Genomic DNA, 21,201 nt, shown 5'->3' with positions numbered 1-21,201 from the left:
ATTTTCAGCCAAGCTCCCATGAAAATACAGATATGGATGGGTTTTCACTTCCTACGGCTTCCACAGATGTCAACAGTCAATAGAACTAGTCTGACTCTAATTTGAAGGGGGTTCGAAGGAGACAGGAATGAGTAATCACTGCCATGAGGTGCCCACGCATTGAACTGGCGCTTCACGTGAGAGTGAGCTCTGTTCCATCTCTCAATTGAAGTGGATGTAATTCTCCGGTTGGAACGTTATTCAAGATGTATGTTAACAACATTCTAAAGATTGATTCAGTACATCGTTTGACATGTTTCTACTGACTGTAACGGAACGTTTTGGACATTTCGTCACGTTATAGTGGTCGCGCTTTGAGACTTTGGTTAGGGTGTTTGGTAACAAATTCGAAAGTAGCTAATTTGACATAAATAACGGACATTAACGAACAAATCAGCATTTATTGTGGACCTGGGATTCCTAGGACTGCATTCTGATGAATTCATCAAAGGTAAGGAAACATTTATCATGTATTTTCTGGTTTCTGTTGAGTCCAACATGGCGGCTAATTGGCTAATCATCTGAGCTCCGTCTCAGATTATTGCAAGGTTTATATTTCCGTAAAGTTTTTTTGAAATCTGACACAGCGGTGCATTAATAAGGAGAGGTATATCTATAATTCATATTTATAACCAACGTGTCCGATTTCAAATAGGCTTTTCAGCGAAAGCACTACAAACGATTATGTTAGGTCACCACAAAACCACAATAAGCATAGCCATTTTTCCAGCTAAATATATTCACAAAAACCAGAATAGAGAGAAAATTAATCACTAACCTTTGATTATTTTCATCAGATGACACTCATAGGACTTCATGTTACACAATACATGCATGTTTTGTTTTATTAAATTCATATTTATATAAAAAATCTGAGTTTACATTGAGGCGACTAGATTCACTAGTTGCAAAAAACATCAAGTGACTTTGCATACCACATCGGTCAACAGAAATACTCATCATAAATATAGATGATAATACATACAGTGGGGAGAACAAATACACTGCCGATTTGCAGGTTTTCCTACTTACAAAGCATGTAGAGGTCTGTAATTTTTATCATAGGTACACTTCAACTGTGAGAGACGGAATCTAAAACAAAAATCCAGAAAATCACATTGTATGATTTTTAAGTAATTAATTTGCATTTATTGCATGACATAAGTATTTGATACATCAGAAAAGCAGAACTTAATATTTGGTACAGAAACCTTTGTTGCAATTACAGAGATCATATGTTTCCTGTAGTTCTTGACCAGGTTTGCACACACTGCAGCAGGGATTTTGGCCGACTCCTCCATACAGACCTTCTCCAGATCCTTCGGGTTTCGGGGCTGTCGCTGGGCAATACGGACTTTCAGCTCCCTCCAAAGATTTTCTATTGGGTTCAGGTCTGGAGACTGCTAGGCCACTCCAGGACCTTGAGATGCTTCTTAAGGAGCCACTCCTTAGTTGCCCTGGCTGTGTGTTTCGGGTCGTTGTCATGCTGGAAGACCCAGCCACGACCCATCTTCAATGCCTTTACTGAGGGAAGGAGGTGTTGGCCAAGATCTCGCGATACATGCCCCATCCATCCTCCCTCAATACGGTGCATCGCCTGTCCCCTTTGCAGAAAAGCATCCCCAAAGAATGATGTTCCACCTCCATGCTTCACGTGGGATGGTGTTCTTGGTTGTACTCATCCTTCTTCTTCCTCCAAACACGGCGAGTGAGTTTAGACCAACAAGCTCTATTTTGTCTGATCAGACCACATGACCTTCTCCCATTCCTCCTCTGGATCATCCAGATGGTCATTGGCAAACTTCAGACGGGCCTGGACATGCGCTGGCTTGAGCAGGGACCTTGCGTGCGCTGCAGGATTTTAATCCATGACGGAGTAGTGTGTTACTAATGTTTTCTTGAGACTGTGGTCCCAGCTCTCTTCAGGTCATTGACCAGGTCCTGCCGTGTAGTTCTGGGCTGATCCCTCACATTCCTCATGATCATTGATGCCCCACGAGGTATGAGATCTTGCATGAGCCCCAGACCGGAGGTGATTGACCGTCATCTTGAACTTCTTCCATTTTCTAATAATTGCCGCCAACAGTTGTGCCTTCTTACCAAGCTGCTTGCCTATTGTCCTGTAGCCCATCCACAGCCTGTGCAGGTCTACAATTTTATCCCTTGATGTCCTTACACAGCTCTCTGGTCTTGGCCATGGAGAGGTTGAGTCTGTTTGATTGAGTGTGTGGACAGTGTCTTTTATACAGGTAACAGTTCAAACAGGTGCAGTTAATACAGGGAATGAGTGGAGAACAGAGGGCTTCTTAAAGAAAAACTAACAGGCTGTGAGAGCCGAATTCTTACTGGTTGGTAGGTGATCAAATACTTATGTCATGCAATAAAATGCAAATTAATTACTTAAAAATCATACAATGTGATTTTCTGGATTTTCAGACTAAGTTCTATTGACTGTTGACATCTAGTGGAAGCCGTAGGAAGTGAAAACCCATCCATATCTGTATTTTCATGGAGAGCTTGGCTGAAAATCTGGCACCCCTAGAAAATATCCAAACAGGAAGTGGAACTTCTCAGGTTTTTGCATGCCATATGAGTTCTGTTAATCTCACAGACATAATTCAAACAGTTTTAGAAACTTTAGAGTGTTTTCTATCCAATACTAATAATATGCATATATTAGCAACTGAGACTGAGGAGCTGGCCGTTTACAATGGGCACCTTTTCATCCAAGCTACTCAATACTGCCCCTGCAGCCATTAGTTAAAGTTCTCTTTACTGACCATGATTTTCACTTGTCTGACCGCTTGCATGATGACGAGTTTCTCACACAACTGGCCTATCTGGGTGATGTTTTTCCCCACCCAAATGATCTGAATCTAGGATTACAGGGACTCGCCGCAACTATATTCAGTGTGCGGGTCATAGAGGCTATGATTAAGAAATTGGAGCTCTTCTCTGTCTGCATTAACAAGGACAACACAGGTCTTTCCAGCATTGTATGTTTTGTGTGCAAATTAACTCAAGCTTACGGACAATGTCAAATGTGATACAGCGAAGCACCTGAGTGAGTTGGGTGCGCAATTACGCAGGTACTTTCTCGAAACGGATGACAAACTGGATTCGTTATCCCTTTTATGCCCTGTCTCCAGTCCACTTAACAATATCTGAACAAGAGAGCCTCAAAATTGCAACAAGCAGTTCTGTGAAAACTGAATATAATCAGAAGCAACTGCCAGATTTCTGGGATTGGGCTGTGCTCAGAGTATCCTGCCTTGGCAAATCATGCTGTTAAGACACTGRTGCTCTTTGCAACCACGTACCTATGTGAGAGTGGATACTCAGCCCTCACTAGCATGAATACAGGCACAAATACAGGCACAGACCATGTGGAAAATGATTTAAGACGGAGACTCTCTCCAATACAACTATCAAGGCGAGACCCAGATGGCTGGAGTCTTACAATGTTTAATAATCCAAAGGGGTAGGCAAGAGAATGGTCGTGGACAGGCAAAAAGGTCAAAACCATACCAGAGTCCAGGAGGTACAGAGTGGCAGACAGGCTCGTGGTCAAGGCAGACAGAATGGTCATGCAGGCGGGTACAGAGTCCAGAAACAGGCAAGGGTCAAAACCGGGAGGACTAGAAAAAGAGAATAGCAAAAGGAGTACGGAGGAAAAACACGCTGGTTGACTTGACTAAACATACAAGACAAACTGGCACAGAGAAACAGGAAACACAGAGATAAATACACTGGGGAAAACAAGCGACACCTGGAGAGGGTGGAGACAATCACAAGAACAGGTGAAATAGATCAGGGGGTGTCAACAACCCAACATTGCAGAGTTATGTGCATCCTTTCAAGCACACCCTTCTCATTAACCTGTGGTGAGTTATTCACACTTTCTGATGAACAAATAAGGTTTGTACAGTGCCTTCAGAAAGTTTTCACACCCTTTGACTTTTTCCACAATTTGTTGTGGTACAGCCTGAATTTAAAGTGGATTAAATGCAGATGTTTTGTCACTGGCCTATACACATTACCCCATCATGTCAAAGTGGATTTTTTTTTTTAAATGTGTACAAATTAATAAAAAGGAAAAGTTGAAATGTCTTGAGAAATAAGTAATCTACTCCTTTGTTATGGCAAGCTTAAATAAGTTCACAAGTAAAAATTTCACATAATAAGTTGCATGGACTCACTCCGTATGCAATAAAAGTGTTTAACATGATTTTTGAATGACTACCTCATCTCTGCACCCCACACATACAATTATTTGCAAGGTCCCTTAGTCGAGCAATGAATGTCAAACAGATTCAGCCACATAGACCAGGGAGGTTTTCCAATGCCTCGCAAAGAAGGGCACCTATTGGTAGATGGGTAAAAATATGAAAAAGCAGACATTGAATATCCCTTTAACCATGGTGAAGTTATTAATTACATTTTAGATTGTGTATCAATACACCCAGTCACTACAAATATACAGGTGTCCTTCCTAACTCAGTTGCCTGAGAGGAAGGGCACCGCTCAGGGAATTCACCATGAGGCCAATGGAGACTTTAAAACAGTTACAGAGTTTAATGGCTGATAGGAGAAAACTACACCATTGCAGTTACTCCACAATACTAACCTAATTGACAGAGTGAAAAGAAGGAACCCTGTATAGAATACAAATATTCTAAAACATGCATCCTGTTTTCAACAAGGCACTAAAGTACTCTTAAAATTCTGGCAAAGCAATTCACTTTTTGTCCTGAATACAAAGGTAACGTTGGCTAGCTTGCTAGCTACTTCCAGACATAAATGGGCCCAGTACATCACTGGGGCCAAGCTTCCTGCCATCCAGGACCTATATAATAGGCGGTGTCAGAGGAAAGCCCATAAAATTGTCAGACTCCAGTCACCCAAGTCATAGACTGTTTTCTCTGCTGCCGCACGGCAAGCGGTACCGGATCGCCAAGTCTAGGACCAAAAGGCTCCATAACAGCTTCTACCCCCAAGCCATAAGACTGCTGAACAATTAATCAAATGGCCACCAGGCTATTACATTGACCCCCCCTCCATTTGTTTTGTACACTGCTGCTACTCGTTGTTTATTATCTATGCATAGTCACTTCACCCCTACCTACATGTACAAATTACCTCAACTAACCTGTACCCCCGCACACTGACTCAGTACCGGAACCCCCTGTATATAGCCTTGTTATTGTTCTTTTTTTGTGTTACTTTTTATTATTTTTTACTTTAGTTTTTTTGGTAAATATTTTCTTAACTCTTCTTGAACTGCACTGTTGGTTAAGGGCTTGTAAGTAAGCATTTCACGGTAAGGTCTACACTTGTTGTATTCGGCGCATGTGACAAATACAGTTTGATTTGATTTGATTTCCGCGGTTGAAAAAAGGACAGGCACAAGCAAGAGTTTGAAACAGTTGCGTTAGTAAAATGAAAGCAATCAATCCAATGAGATTTAAGTGACAGGTGGATTTTGCACTATTCAAACACAGGAAGTAGATGGCTGAAAAAGACAGATCCAAGGTGGGGCATGCGCGTTGCTAATCTATACTGCCCGAGGCGGTCTCTCCATATGGTAGATCTCTCTCCTCATGTATCTATCCTCAGCCTTTCCTCTGCCTCTGCCCCAGACTGACTACATATGGACTAGAGTCCCTCTCCTCCTCATAGTACCAACATAGTCTTCTCCCTGCTTCTGCCTCTCAGTCTCTGCCTCTGTCGCCCCAGGCTGGCTCTCTATTGGAGGGTCATTCTGGCAGTAGGCCACACTGTGACAAACGACTTGGTGAAAACGTTAAACAAATGCAATTGAAATTAAATGGGCTGCTGTACTATTCACAGTGCAATAAAAACAACACCTTGGGGCCCGTTTGTCCAGTCCTATCAAGCATGTGTGTGTCGGCAGACTCGGCACAAAGGAGCAGTATCTGGCAGTGTAACCTCCATCCCCCCACATACCCGGAGGGGCAGTATTTGGCAGCCGTTCACTCTGAGCCGTGGCTGGCGGATGCCAAAGAGAAAATTCTAACTGTCTCTTGTTTCTCTGTGCTGTCAACCTTGGTTTATACATACACACAGATCTAATGAAGCGCAGACATGCAGATAATATGAATGAGCAAGAAAGAGAGCAAGAGGAAGGAAACATAATGAAAATGAGAAGGGGATGCAGGAGAGGAGAGAGGAGAGCAGAGATGAAGGGAAAGGAAAGGAAAAGCAAGGAAAAGAAGAAAGACAGAGAGCTATACTGAGTGCTGGGTCTTTTATTGTGAGGCACAAACAGTACTGTAGTAGTCCATACATCCCCTCCTCTCCTCTTCTCTCCTCTATTTTCCTCTCCTCTCCACTCCTCTCCTCTCTTTGGTGGTAGACGATACATCTCCGCTCCTCTCCTCTCCTCTAATTTCCGTTCGGTAGTAGATTATACATCCACCCTCCTCTCATCTCCTCTCCTCTCTTCCCGGTAGTAGATTATACATCCACTCTCCTCTCACTCTCCTCTCCTCTCTTCGGTAGAGATTATACATCCACCCTCCTCTTCATCTCCTCTCCTCTCTTCGGTAGTAGAATATACATCCACCCTCCTCTCATCTCCTCTCCTCTCTTCGGTAGTAGATTATACATCACCCTTCCTCTCATCTCCTCTCCTGTCTTCGGTAGTAGATTATACATCCACCCTCCTCTCATCTCCTCTCCTCTCTTCGGTAGTAGATTATACATCCACCCTCCTCTCATCTCCTCTCCTCTCTTCGGTAGTAGATTATACATCCACCCTCCTCTCATCTCCTCTCCTCCTTCGGTAGTAGATTATACATCCACCCTCCTCTCATCTCATCTACACTCCTCTCCTCTCTTCGGTAGTAGACTAACAGTTGTGGCCAAAAGTTTTGAGAATGACACAAATATAAATTTCCACGAAGTTTGCTGCTTCAGTGTATTTAGATATTTTTCTCATATGTTACTATGGAATAGTGAAGTATAATTACAAGCATTTCATAAGTGTCAAAGGCTTTTTATGACAATTACATGAAGTTGATGCAAAGAGTCAATATTTGCAGTGTTGACACTTCTTTTTCAAGAACTCTGCAATCCGCCCTGGCATGCTGTCAATTAACTCTGGGCCACATCCTGACTGATGGCAGCCCATTCTTGCATAATCAATGCTTGGAGTTTGTCAGAATTTGTGGGGTTTTGTTTGTCCACCAGCTTCTTGAGGATTGACCACAAGTTCTCAATGGGATTAAGGTCTGGGGAGTTTCCTGGCCATGGACCCAAAATATTGATGTTTTGTTCCCCGAGCCACTTAGTTATCACTTTTGCCTTATGGCAAGGTGTCCATCATGCTGGAAAAGGCATTGTTCGTTTACCAAACTGTTCCTGGATGTTTGGGAGAAGTTGCTCTCGGAGGATGTGTTGGTACCATTCTTTATTCATGGCTGTGTTCTTAGGCAAAATTGTGAGTGAGCCCACTCCCTTTGCTGAGAAGCAACGCCACACATGAATGGTCTCAGGATGCTTTACTGTTGGCATGACACAGGACTGATGGTAGCGCTCACCTTGTCTTCTCCGGACAAGCTTTTTTCCGGATGCCCCAAACAATCGGAAAGGGGATTTATCAGAGAAAATGACTTTACCCCAGTACTCAGCAGTCCAATCCCTGCACCTTTTGCAGAATATCAGTCTGTCCCTGATGTTTTTCCTGGAGAGAAGTGGCTTCTTTGCTGCCCTTCTGGAAACCAGGCCATCCTCCAAAAGTCTTCGCCTCACTGTGCATGCAGATGCACTCACACCTGCCTGCTGCCATTCCTGAGCAAGCTCTGTACTGGTGGTGCCCCGATCCCGCAGCTGAATCAACTTTAGGAGACGGTCCTGGCACTTGCTGGACTTTCTGGGGCACCCTGAAGCCTTCTTCACAACAATTGAACCGCTCTTCTTGAAGTTCTTGATGATCCGATAAATGATTGATTCAGGTGCAATCTTACTGGCAGCAATATCCTTGACTGTGAAGCCCTTTTTGTGCAAAGCAATGATGACGGCACGTGTTTTCTTGCAGGTAACCATGGTTGACAGAGGAAGAACAATGATTCCAAGCACCACCCTCCTTTTGAAGCTTCCAGTCTGTTCTTCAAACTCAATCAGCATGACAGAGTGATCTCCAGCCTTGTCCTCGTCAACACTCACACCTGTGTTAACGAGAGAATCACTGACATGATGTCAGCTGGTCCTTTTGTGGCAGGGCTGAAATGCAGTAGAATTTTTTGGGGGGATTCAGTGCTTTTGCATGGCAAAGAGGGACTTTKCAATTAATTGCAATTCATCTGATCACTCTTCATAACATTCTGGAGTATATGCAAATTGCCATCATACAAACTGAGGCAGCAGACTTTGTGAAAATTTATATTTGTGTCATTCTCAAAACTTTTGGCCACGACTGTACATCTATTCACCCTCCTCTCATCTCCACTCCTCTCCTCTCTTTGGTAGTAGACTATACATCTATCCACCCTCCTCTCATCTCCACTCCTCTCCTCTCTTTGGTAGTAGACTATACATCTATCCCCTCCTCTCATCTCCACTCCTCTCCTCTCTTTGGTAGTAGACTATACTTTCATCCTCCATCTCATCTCCACTCCTCTCCTCTCTTGGTAGTAGACTATACATCTATCACCCTCCTCTCATCTCCACTCCTCTCCTCTCTTTGGTAGTAGACTATACATCTATACACCCTCCACCACTCTTCTCTCTCTTCGGTAGTAGACATACTCTATACACCTCCTCTCCATCTCCACTCCTCTCCTTCTCTTGGTAGTAGACTATACATCCTCCGCCCTCCTCCCCGCGCACCGTATGGAGGATCCATCGTATCGCCCCCCCGCCCCCGCCAAATCGCTCCCGCCCGCCCCGCCGGCTTCGCGGCCCCGCCCCCGCCCCCCCCTCGCCCCCGCCACCGCCGCCGCCCTAATACAACCTCCTCTCATCTCCACTCCTCTCCTCTCTTTGGTAGTAGACTATACATCTATCCACCCTCCTCTCATCTCCACTCCTCTCCTCTCTTCGGTAGTAGACTATACTTTCATCCTCATCTCATCTCCACTCCTCTCCTCTCTTCGGTAGTAGACTATACTTTCATCCTCCTCTCATCTCATCTCCACTCCTCTCCTCTCAGGAAAATGGAGCACCATGTGATTCCATCACTGCTCATGTTTACGTATTCTCTATTTATATCACCACACTGTAAATGGCTGATGTCCCTTTCCTCTTCAAATAGGTGCGCATATTCCCTTACCTGATTGGCCGAGAGTCTGCCTTTGCTGATAACATGAAATGGATGGCCTGTGCTAATAAAGGTTTGTCTTTTCTTAAAAATTGTATAATAACCACATACACTATGTACCAAATACACTACACAGCACATGTATACTATTACTGTGATGGTATGTTGGCTGTGTGTGAATGTGTGGGTATGAGTGTGTGTTGGGTAGATTGGCTGTGTGTGAATGTGTGGGCGTGAGTGTGTGTTGGGTAGATTGGCTGTGTGTGAATGTGTGGGTGTGAGTGTGTGTTGGGTAGATTGGTTGTGTGTGAATGTGGGCGTGAGTGTGTGTTGGGTAGATTGGCTGTGCTGATGTGTGCAAAATGGAGTGTTAGTGGAGACACAGGGCTCAGGGGCCATCCCTGCCTAATCCCTCTTTCTGTCAGAGACTTTCCCCCTGGCCACCTGCCGCTGATGGCTACCGTGTGCCCACGCTCCAGATGAGAGGTGAATGCTCTGGACTGTGCACTGCACAGTCAGGAAAAGTGATCACTGTGGGATTACACAGCCCAGCTACTCTAACTTTATTCTGACACTCACAGTAACACACACTTACTGGGAAATACCCCTAGTGTGATACATTGTGTGTGCACGTGCGTGCGTGTGTGTTTGTGTGTGTGTCTGTGTGTGCGTGCGTGCTTGTGTGTGTTGACACAGGGTATTTCAGTCAGATCTCCACACTGGCTGATGTACAGGAAAATGTGATGAGGTATCTTCATGTTATGAGTCGTCCTAAAGTCATCGACCACGAGCATGACACGGTCTGGACAGAGGCCTACATGGACAGCACTGGGAGTATCATAGTGAGTAGAAAAAGGCATGGGAGTGTGTGTGTACATGATGTACTGTATGTGTGTGCATGTGCATGTGTATGTGCGTGTGCGTTTGTGTGTGTGTCCGTGTGTGTGTGTGTGTCCGTGTGTGTGTGTCCCCTCTCTGATCAGTCCTCTTCATGCTACAGGAGGGATTCCTCATTATGAGCTTCATTCATTTGACTGGATTTTCCAGTTTGACTTGTTCTGCTCTTCTGTGTGCAGAATGATAATATGCTGTCTGTCTGTCTGTCTGTCTGTCTGTCTGTCTGTCTGTCTGTCTGTGTCTGTCTGTCTGTCTGTCTGTCTGACTGACTATGTGTCTGTCTGTTTGTCTATCTGACTTACTGACTGTCTGTCTGACTGAGTGTCTGTCTGTCTGACCGAGTGATTGAGCGTCTGTCTGTCTGTCAATCCTCATATGTCATTTTTCTGTCTCCTGCAGCTCTCCCAGGCACACAAGGTAAAGCCTTTCTCTCTCTCAGTTCAATTTCAATGTAAGGGCTTTATTGGCATGGGAAACATATTGCCATGGCTAGTGAAATAGATAATAAACAAAAGTGAAATAAACAATAAAAAATTTATAGTAAACACTACACTTACAAAAGTTCCAAAAGAATAAAGACATTACAAATGTCATATTATGTCTATATACAGTGTTGTAATGGTGTGCAAATAGTTCAGGTACAAAAGGGAAAACAAATAAACATATAGGTCGTATTTACAATGGTGTTTGTTCTTCACTGGTTGCCMTTTTCTTGTGGCAACAGGTCACAAATATTGCTGTTGTGATTGCACACTGTAGTATTTCACCCAATAGATATGGGAGTTTATCAAAATATGATTTGTTTTCGAATTCTTTGTGGGTCTGTGTAATCTGAGGTAAAAATGTGTCTCTAATATGGTCATACATTGGGCAGGAGGTTAGGAAGTGCACTCAGTTTCCACCTCATTTTGTGGGCAGTGTGCACATAGCCTGTCTTCTCTTGGGAGCCTTCAGCGGGCCTTTTTCAATAGCAAGGCTATGCTCACTGAGTCTGTACATAGTCAAATATTTCCTTAGTTTTGGGTCAGTCACAGTGGTCAGGTATTCTGCCACTGTGTACTCTCTGTTTAGGGCCAAATAGCATTCTAGTTTGCTCTGTTTTTTTGTAAATTCTTTCCAATGTGTCAAGTAATTATATTTTTGTTTTCTCATGATTTGGTTGGGTCTAGTTGTGTTGCTGTCCTGGGGATCTGTGGGGTCTGTTTGTGTTTGTGAACAGAGCCCCAGGACCAGCTTGCTTAGGTGCTCTTCTCCAGGTTAATTTCTCTGTAGGTGATGGCTTTGTTATGGAGGGTTTGGGAATCGCTTTCTTTTAGGTGGTTGTAGAATTTAACAGCTCTTTTCTGTGTTTTGATAATTAGCGGGTATCGGCCTAATTCTGCTCTGCATGCATTATTTGGTGTTTTACGTTGTACACAGAGGATATTTTAGCTCAATTTGGTTTTTGTCCCATTTTGTGAATTATTGGTTGGTGAGTGGACCCCAGACCTCACAACCATAATGGTTAATGGGTTCAATAACTGATTCAATTATTTTTTGCGAGATCCTAATTGGTTTGTCAAATTTTATGTTCCTTTTGGTGGCATGGAAGGCCCTTCTTGCCTTGTCTCTCAGACAATTCACAGCTTTGTGGAAGTTACCTGTGGTGCTGATGTTTAGCCCGAGTTATGTATACATTTTTGTGTGCTCTAGGGCAACGGTGTCTAGATGAAATTTGTATTCGGTGTCCCAGCAACTGGCCCTTTTTTGGAACACCATTTTTTTGTCTTACTGAGATTCACTGTCAGGGCCCAAGTCTGACAGAATCTGTGCAGAACATCTAGGTGCTGCTGTAGGCCCTCCTTGGTTGGGGACAGAAGCACCAGATCATCAGCAAACAGTAGACATAAGACTTCAGATTGTAGTAGGGTGCTGCAGACTGTTCTAGTGCCCTTGCCAATTTGTTGGTATATATGTTGAAGAATGTGAGGCTTAAGCTGCATCCCTGTCTCACCCCCTGGCTCTGTGGAAAGAAATGTGTGTTTTTTTGCCAATTTTAACCGCACACTTGTTGTTTATGTACATGGATGTTATAATATATGTTTTTCCCCCAACACCACTTTCCATCAATTTGTATAGCAGACCCTCATGCCAAATTGAGTCGAAAGCTTTTTTGAAATCAACAAAGAATGAGAAGACTTTGCCTTTGTTTTGATTTGTTTGTTTGTCAATTAGGGGGTGTGCAGGGTGAATACGTGGTCTGTCATACCGTAATTTGTTAAAAAGCCAATTTGACATTTGCTCAGTACATTGTTTTCGCTRATGATAATGCAGAGGATTTTCCTAAGGTTGCTGTTGATGCATAACCCCCGGTAGTTATTGTGGTCAAATTTGTCTCCACTTTTGTGGATTGGGGTGATCAGTCCTTGGTTCCAAAAACCAGGCAAGATGCCAGAGCTGAGGATTATGTTAAAGAGTTTAAGTATAGCCAATTGGAATTTGTGGTCTGTATATTTTATCATTAAATTTAGGATACCATCAACCACACAGACCTGTTTGGGTTGGAGGGTTTGTATTTTGTCCTGTAGTTCATTCAATGTAATTGGAGAATCCAGTGGGTTCTGGTAGTCTTTAATAGTTGATTCTAAGATTTGTATTTGATCGTGTATATATTTTTGCTGTTTGTTCTTTGTTATAGAGCCAAAAAGATTGGAGAAGTGGTTTATTGATACATCTCTGTTTTGGATAGATAGCTATTCGTGTTGTTGTTTGTTTAGAGTTTTCCAATTTTCTCAGAAGTGGTTAAATTCTATGGATTCTTCAATTACATTGAGCTGATTTCTGATGTGCTACAACTTATTTTTCCGTATTGTACAGTATTTCTGTTTTGTTTTAGTGATTCACCATAGTGAAAGCGTAGGCTCAGGTTTTCTGGGTCTATATGTTTTTGGTTGGATAGGTTTCTCAATTTCTTTCTTAGGTTCTTTGTAATCGGACTGTGTGTAGCTGGTGTGTAGGAGTCAGGCGCAGGACAGCAGATATGAGTAATGAACGTACTTTACTCAAGAATACAAATATATACAACACAATAAACTAGCCCACAATAACGGACCGTAAACATACAAACAATCACTCACTAAAACCATGGGGGAACAGAGGGTTAAATAATGAACAAGTAATTGAGGGATTGAAACCAGGTGTGTAAAACAAAGACAAAACAAATGGAAAATGAAAGGTGGATCGGCGATGGCTAGAAGGCCGGTGACGTCGACCGCCGAACGCCGCACTAACAAGGAGAGGGACCGACTTCGGCGGAAGTCGTGACATTCTTCATCAAACCATTTGTCTTTGTTGTCAATTTTCTTAGGTTGTCTGTTTGACATTTTTAGATTTGATAGGGAAGCTGAGAGGTCAAATATACTGTTTAGGTTTTCTACTGCCAAGTTTACACCTTCAGTGAAACCTTTTGTCCAGAAATGTGTCTAGAAGGGATTGAATTTGTTGTTGCCTAATTGTTTTTTGGTAAATTTCCACACAATTTTCCTTCCATCTAAAGCACTTCTTAATATTTTTCAGTTCCTTTGGGTTTGATTCCTCATGATTGAGCATAACTCTGTTCAAGTAGAGTGTGGTTTTGCTGTGATCTGATAGGGGTGTCAGTGGACTGACTGTGAATGCTCTAAGAGACTCTGGGTTGAGTTCAGTGATAAAGTAGTCTACTACTGCCAAGTGATGAGTTATAGTTACCATAGGAGTCCCCTCGAAGCCTACCATTGACTATGTACGTACCCAGCATCCGACAGAGCTGCAGGAGTTGTGACCCGTTTTTGTTGGTTATGTTGTCATAGTTGTGTCTAGGGAGGCATATGGGGGAGGGAATGCTGTCACCTCCAGGTAGGTGTTTGTCCCCCTGTGTGCTGAGGGGGTTGGGTTCTTGTCCAGTTCTGGCATTTAGTTCACCACAGACTAGTACATGTCCCCGGTCGTGGAAATTGTTGATCTCACCCACTAGGATGGAGAAGCTGTCATTGTTAAAGTATGGGGATTCTATTGGGAGGATATAGGTAGCACACATGAGGACTATTTTCTCTGTTGAGATAATTTCCTTATTAATTTCTAGACAGATGTAAAATGTCCCTGTTTTGACTCATTTAATAAAGTAGGTTAAGTCTGCTCTATACCAAATTAGCATACGCCCTGAGTCTCTTCCCTGTTTCACACCTGGTAGTTTGGTGGATGGGACTACCAGCTCTAAGTAACCTAGAGGGCAACCAGTGAGGACAACCTTTGTACCATGTTTCTTGTAAAATGACAATGTCTGTATTTCCAATTTCTTCGATGAAGTCTGGGTTCCTGCTCTTTAGGCCAAAAGCAGATGACCTCAGACCTTGTACATTCCAGGATGACATAGTAAAATCTTTGTATTTCCATAGTGTCTAGTGTTGTTTTTGTGTGGTTGAGGCCCGGACCATCACAGTAAGTGTTGAGTATCTGATACATATCTCTTAGGTGTCAGGATGGGGCTTGGGTGGGTGTAATATTGGGGGTTGGGCCTGTTGCTCTGCTCACGACCTGGGCATATGTCCTGCTGTCATGTTGAGGTCCTTGCCGCAGGGGCTGGGGGCATGGGATGGTTTGGGGGGGGGCCTATATAGGGTGTGGCCAGGGTTTGCTTATGGTGGTCTTAGCTGGTTGTGGTGTGGCTGGTGATGTTGTGGTCTGGGTGTRGGTTGGCGTGGGTTCTCTCGTGCAGGTCCTTCGGGAGAGGATCTTGCAGGTCTGGGAGGATGTCTCGCTGGTCTGGGCGGGGTGTCTGTTGGTCTGTTGCTCCTGTGTGAGGTTCTGGGGCTACGGTTGAGGGTGACATCCTGGCAAAAGTTGGGATTGCTGCCTTGTAGAGGTGGACCTGGTCGAAAAGGCTTTTCAAGTCCAGGGTAGAGTGGTGGGCCAGGTATACTTTAGGTTTTGAGGCACAGTCTCGCGAAATGCTTGCATTCACCCGCTGTATGGTGGCAGGGTGAAAGTATTTTTGTGGTAGCAGTGTGGAGATGACCACKTGTATGTTAGGGAAAGTGGAAGAAACTTTTTCAATCACTCCTTTGAGTACTGTTGCCATCCTTTACTGCAGAGCCCTCGGATCATTTGTGCCAGTGTGAATTATGATGTGGCTGGAGGACCCTAATCTGTCCTTTGCCAATAGCTCCAGGGCATGCGTAGTGTTTGGGAAACAGAGTTTAGCTACTTTGTGTTTGGGAAAAAGTTTATCCTCTTGAATGTATTTGCCATTTGAGTCAATGAGGAGCACAATCTCTGGCTTTTGTGTGTCATTAGGGGATGTGTGGGGGTTGTCAGGAGGGCTATTGGGGGAGCTGACAGGGGGGCTACTAGGAGGGGGTGGCATCTGTTGGGTTTTGGGTCCTGTGTTGTCTGTCCCATTGTGGTGTTGAGGTTGTGGTCCGGGTCTGAGGTGGGCTGTTCTGCTGGCTTCTCTGGGGGAGTGTCCTGCTCTCTGTCATACCACAGCTTCCTCACCTCCTTCAGTGCCATGTGTGCCTCTTTAAGTTCTCTCACCTCAGTCCGTAGAGCAGCCAGCTCTCTCAGACAGCCGTCCATCTCCACCTTCTGCCCTCCGGCTCTTGGTGGGGGGGTGTTGTTGTGCTGGTCTGTTTTGTGGGTTTGTTCTGTCTGGATTGTGTGGACTATCTCTCTGAGCTCCACCATGTCTCTCTCCAGCTCTGTGAATGTATCCCTCTCAATGATGGAGGAGCAGTGCAGTTGTGGGACCTGGGTGTGTTCAGTGCTGGGGGGGGTGACTATCTTCATCTGCAGGACAGTTTGAAGAGGTGTGATCAGACTCACTCAGGATGGGGGAGTCGTCACAGAGAGAGAGAGAGCTTTTCCTGCTGTGTTCTCTATTTGATCTTGTAAAAGTCCTGCTGGAACTGCATGAGGATGCCCTGCACCATTACTGTCCCAGACTTGTACACATTTGACAGAGGTTGTTTACATTTCCTCAATGTCATCTATTCTGAGTTTCCACCCTGGGCCAATACTCTCTCTCTTGACATAGGGGTAGTGTGCTGTTATAGCACTGTGCCATGCCAGGGGATGGTGTGGAAAATTAAGTTGCTTACGTTCCCCTCTTTGTAGCAGTCAGCGCTGAAACTCATGCCATTGTTGGGCTCAAGAGTTTTCACACATCTGACTTCACACTTCAGTGCTAATTGGAGGTGCCGCCAGGTCTGTTCTGTCCTAGCAACTCAGTAGCTTAGTATACTTATTTACTTAGCTTTATATAACAACATTACCTGGAGATTATTGTAATTTACTTTTTGGCTTGTGAAGTAGCTTCAGACTGAATATTACTCACTCAGTGTTGTGATGGACGGTATTTACAGGTTCCGCTGTGTTTTTTCTGCAGGTTTTTGTTTGTTWGAAGTTTTTTCTTGATAGTCCTTGGTAGTAATAGTCCATTCAGGTAATTTTGCCCAAAATCAAGGTTTTAGGTCAGAAATTTAGATTTGGATTGAAGCATTCAAGTTAATCTACATTTATCCAACTCTAAATCTATATTTTTTTGCAGAAGAACTCTCTCTTTCTTTCACTTCTTTCTCCCTCTCTCGCTCTCTTTCTCTCTCTGATAAAAATCAGTCTCTCTGACTAGAACTGCTTGAAACTAATTTCCTTGTCATTTAGAGATTGAATGTGTATTGTGTAAGTACATGCGCACACACACATAAACTCATGTACACAAACAAACACACACAGAAGCGCACTCGTGCAAGGACTAGATCACACCACACACGCACGCCCGCACGCACGCACGCCCGCACGCACGCAGCCCGCACGCCCGCACGCACGCACGCACGCACGCACGCACGCACGCACGCACGCACGCACACACACACACACACACACACACACACACACACAGTGGTGACAGAGGTGAGGGTTGGGTTGGTAGGGGGATTGTCCTCTGGAGTGTGTTCTGCTGTATCTCAGCCACAAGACACACCATTCATCATTCTGTGGATCATTACCTTTTATCTCCTAACGCCTGTAATAAAACTGACATTGGAGCGGAGAGAGACAGAGAAAGAAGGAGAGGGACAGGGAACAGGGGGACGGGGACGGGGGACGGGGCACGGCGGACGGGGGGCAGCGGGATATCACAAGGTCATTTCCCAGAAAGATCTTGTGTCTAGCGTCTGCTGACTGCTGACTGCTGCAGAATATTCCCAGTGTGTCTGTACTGAACCCTTCTATTTTCAGTGTGTCTGTACTGAACTCTTCTTTCCCAGTGTGTCTGTACTGAACCCTTCTATTTTCAGTGTGTCTGTACTGCACCATTCTATCCTGTGTGTCTGTACTGAACCCTTCTATTTCCAGTGTGCCTGTACTGCGACCTTCTATTCCCTGTGTGTCTGTACTGAACCCTTCTAGTTCCTGTGTGTCTGTACTGAACCCTTCTATTTCAGTGTGTCTGTACTGAACCTTCTATTCCTGTGTGTCTGTACTGAACCCTTCTATCCATGTGTGTCTGTACTGAACCCTTCTATTTCCAGTGTGTCTGTACTGAGCCCTTCTATTCCCTGTGTGTCTGTACTGAACCCTTCTATTCCCATGTGGTCTATACTAAACCCTTCTATTCCCTGTGTGTCTGTACTGAACCCTTCTATTCCCTGTGTATCTGTACTAAACCCTTCTATTTTCAGTGTGTCTGTACTGAACCCTTCTATTTCCAGTGTGTCTGTACTGAACCCTTCTATTCCCCGTGTGTCTGTACTGAACCCTTCTATTCTGTGTGTCTGTACTGAACCCTTCTATTCCCTGTGTGTCTATACTAAACCCTTCTATTCCCTGTGTGTCTGTACTGAACCCTTCTATTCCCGTGTGTCTGTACTGAACCCTTCTATTTCCGTGTGTGTCTGTACTGAACCCTTCTATTCCCTATGTGTCTATACTAAACCCTCTATTCCCTGTGTGTCTGTACTGAACCCTTCTATATTCCAGTGTGTCTGTACTGAACCCTTCTATTCCAGTGTGCCTGTACTAAACCCTTCTATTCCCAGTGTGTCTTACTAAACCCTTCTATTCCCCGTGTGTCTGTACTGAAACCCTTCTATTCCCAGTGTGTCTGTACTAAACCCTTCTATTCCCAGTGTGTCTGTATTAAGCCCTTCTATCCCAGTGTGTCTGTACTGAACCCTTCTATTCCCTGTGTGTCTGTACTGAACCCTTTTATTCCCAGCGTGTCTGTACTAAACCCTTCTATTCCATGTGTGTCTGTACTGAACCCTTCTATTCCCGTGTGTCTGTACTGAACCCTTCTATTTCCAGTGTGTCTGTACTAAAACCTTCTATTTCCAGTGTGTCTATACTAACCCCTTCTATTCCATGTGTGTCTGTACTGAACCCTTCTATTCCTTGTGTGTCTGTACTGAACCCTTCTATTCCCAGTGTGTCTGTACTGAACCCTTCTATTTCCAGTGTGTCTGTACTAAACCCTTCTATTCCCAGTGTGGCTGTACTAAACCCTTCTATTCCAGTGTGTCTGTACTGAACCCTTCTATTCCCTGTGTGTCTGTACTGAACCCTTCTATTTTCAGTGTGTCTGTACTAAACCCTTCTATTCCCAGTGTGTCTATACTAAACCCTTCTATTCCATGTGTGTCTGTACTGAACCCTTCTATTCCCTGTGTGTCTGTACTGAACCCTTCTATTCCCGGTGTGTCTGTACTGAACCCTTCTATTTCTCTGTGTGTCTGTACTAACCCTTCTATTCCAGTGTGTCTGTACTGAACCCTTCTATTCCCGTGTGTCTGTACTGAAACCCTTCTATTCCCCGTGTGTCTGTACTGAACCCTTCTATTCCCTGTGTGTCTGTACTAAACCCTTCTATTTTCAGTGTGTCTGTACTGAACCCTTCTATTCCCAGTGTGTCTGTACTGAACCCTTCTATCCCAGTGTGTCTGTACTGAACCCTTCTATTTCCAGTGTGTCTATACTAAACCCTTCTATTCCCTGTGTGTCTGTACTGAACCCTTCTATTCCCTGTGTGTCTGTACTGGACCCTTCTATTTCCAGTGTGTCTGTACTGGACCCTTCTATTTCCTGTGTGTCTGTACTGAACCCTTCTATTCCCTGTGTGTCTATACTAAACCCTTCTATTCCCTGTGTGTCTGTACTGAACCCTTCTATTTCCAGTGTGTCTGTACTGAACCCTTCTATTCCCAGTGTGTCTATACTAAACCCTTCTATTCCCAGTGGGTCTATACTAAACCCTTCTATTCCCTGTGTGTCTGTACTGAACCCTTCTATTCCAGTGTCTGTACTAAACCCTTCTATTCCCAGTGTGTCTGTATTAAGCCCTTCTATTCCAGTGTGTCTGTACTGAACCCTTCTATTCCATGTGTGTCTGCACTGAACCCTTTTATTCCCAGTGTGTCTGTACTAAACCCTTCTATTCCCAGTGTGTCTGTACTGAACCCTTCTATTCCCTGTGTGTCTGTACTGAACCCTTCTATTTTCAGTGTGTCTGTACTAACCCTTCTATTCCCAGTGTGTCTATACTAAACCCTTCTATTCCATGTGTGTCTGTACTGAACCCTTCTATTCCCTGTGTGTCTGTGCTGACCTTCTACTCGGTGTCTGTCTGAACCCTTCTATCCCCGTGTGTCTGTACTGAACCCTTCTATTCCCTGTGTGTCTTACTGAACCCTTCTATTTCCAGTGTGTCTGTATTAAACCCTTCTATTCCCAGTGTGTCTGTACTGAACCCTTCTATTTCCAGTGTGTCTGTATTAAACCCTTCTATTCCCAGTGTGGCTGTACTGAACCCTTATATTCCCTGTGTGTCTGTACTGAACCCTACTATTCCCTGTGTGTCTGTACTAAACCCTTCTATTCCCAGTGTGTCTATACTAAACCCTTCTATTCCCTGTATGTCTGTACTGAACCCTTCTATTCCCAGTGTGTTTATACTAAACCCTTCTATTCCCAGTGTGTCTATACTAAAACCATTCTATTCCCTGTATGTCTGTACTGAACCTTTCTATTGCCTGTGTGGTCTGTACTTGAACCTTACTATTCCCTGTGTGTCTGTACTAAAACCCTTCTATTCCCAGTGTGTCTATACTGAACCCTTCTATTCTGTATGTCTGTACTGAACCCATCTCTATTCCCAGTTGTGTCTATATACTAAACCTTCTCATCCCAGTGTGTCTATACTAAACCCTTCTATTCCCTGTTATGTCTGTACTGAACCCTTTCTATTCCTGTGTGTCTATACTAAACCCTTCTATTCCCTGTAGTCTGTTACTGAACCCTTCTATTTCCCTGTGTTGTTCTATACTAAACCCGTTCTATTCCCAGCTGTGTCTTTACTGAACCCTTATATTCCTGTGTGTCTGTACTGAACCCTACTATTCCCTTTGTGTCTGTACTAAACCCTTCTATTCCCAGTGTGTCTATACTAAACCCTTCTATTCCCAGTGTGTCTGTACTGAACCCTTCTATTCTCTGTGTGTCTGTACTGAACCCTTCTATTCCCAGTGTGGGCTGCTGCTCTGGGAGGGAGAGGGTGGTCAATGGTGAAACCCTCCATTAATCATTTTGTTGAGTCAGCAAAGAAACATTCTCCCACCTTAGTACCTTAGTACCCTAGTCCCCTAGTACCATACAGAGACTACCTTAGTACACTAGTACCCTAGTACTTTAGCCTCTGCATGGTACTGGGGTACTAAAGTTTTAAGGGATTTTATTTTAGGAATAAGGCCTGTTTTTCTTTTGAAGCCAGAAGGAGGCTATTATCAGCTACATTTATGCCTTTACTAGACTATGGGGATATTTTATATATGAATGCTTCCGCTCAGTGTTTGAGATCAATTGACACCCTTTACCATGGCACTTTGAGATTTATTTTAAACTGCAAAACCCTTACGCACCACTGCACTTTGTATACCAGGGTTGGCTGGCCTTCTCTAGTCACTCGTAGGCTCAGTCAC

The 21,201-nt window shown here is 44.1% G+C and overlaps 1 pseudogene; it reads left to right on the top strand.

The window, feature by feature from the left end:
- The window catches only part of LOC111970722 (voltage-dependent calcium channel subunit alpha-2/delta-3-like), a 105,425-nt pseudogene that overhangs the window by 47,756 nt on the left and 36,468 nt on the right, over positions 1 to 21,201 (top strand).

Source organism: Salvelinus sp. IW2-2015, linkage group LG11 (assembly GCF_002910315.2).
Source record: "Salvelinus sp. IW2-2015 linkage group LG11, ASM291031v2, whole genome shotgun sequence".
NCBI classification, from domain to species: domain Eukaryota; kingdom Metazoa; phylum Chordata; class Actinopteri; order Salmoniformes; family Salmonidae; genus Salvelinus; species Salvelinus sp. IW2-2015.
This window is presented reverse-complemented; position numbering and strand designations above follow the sequence as displayed.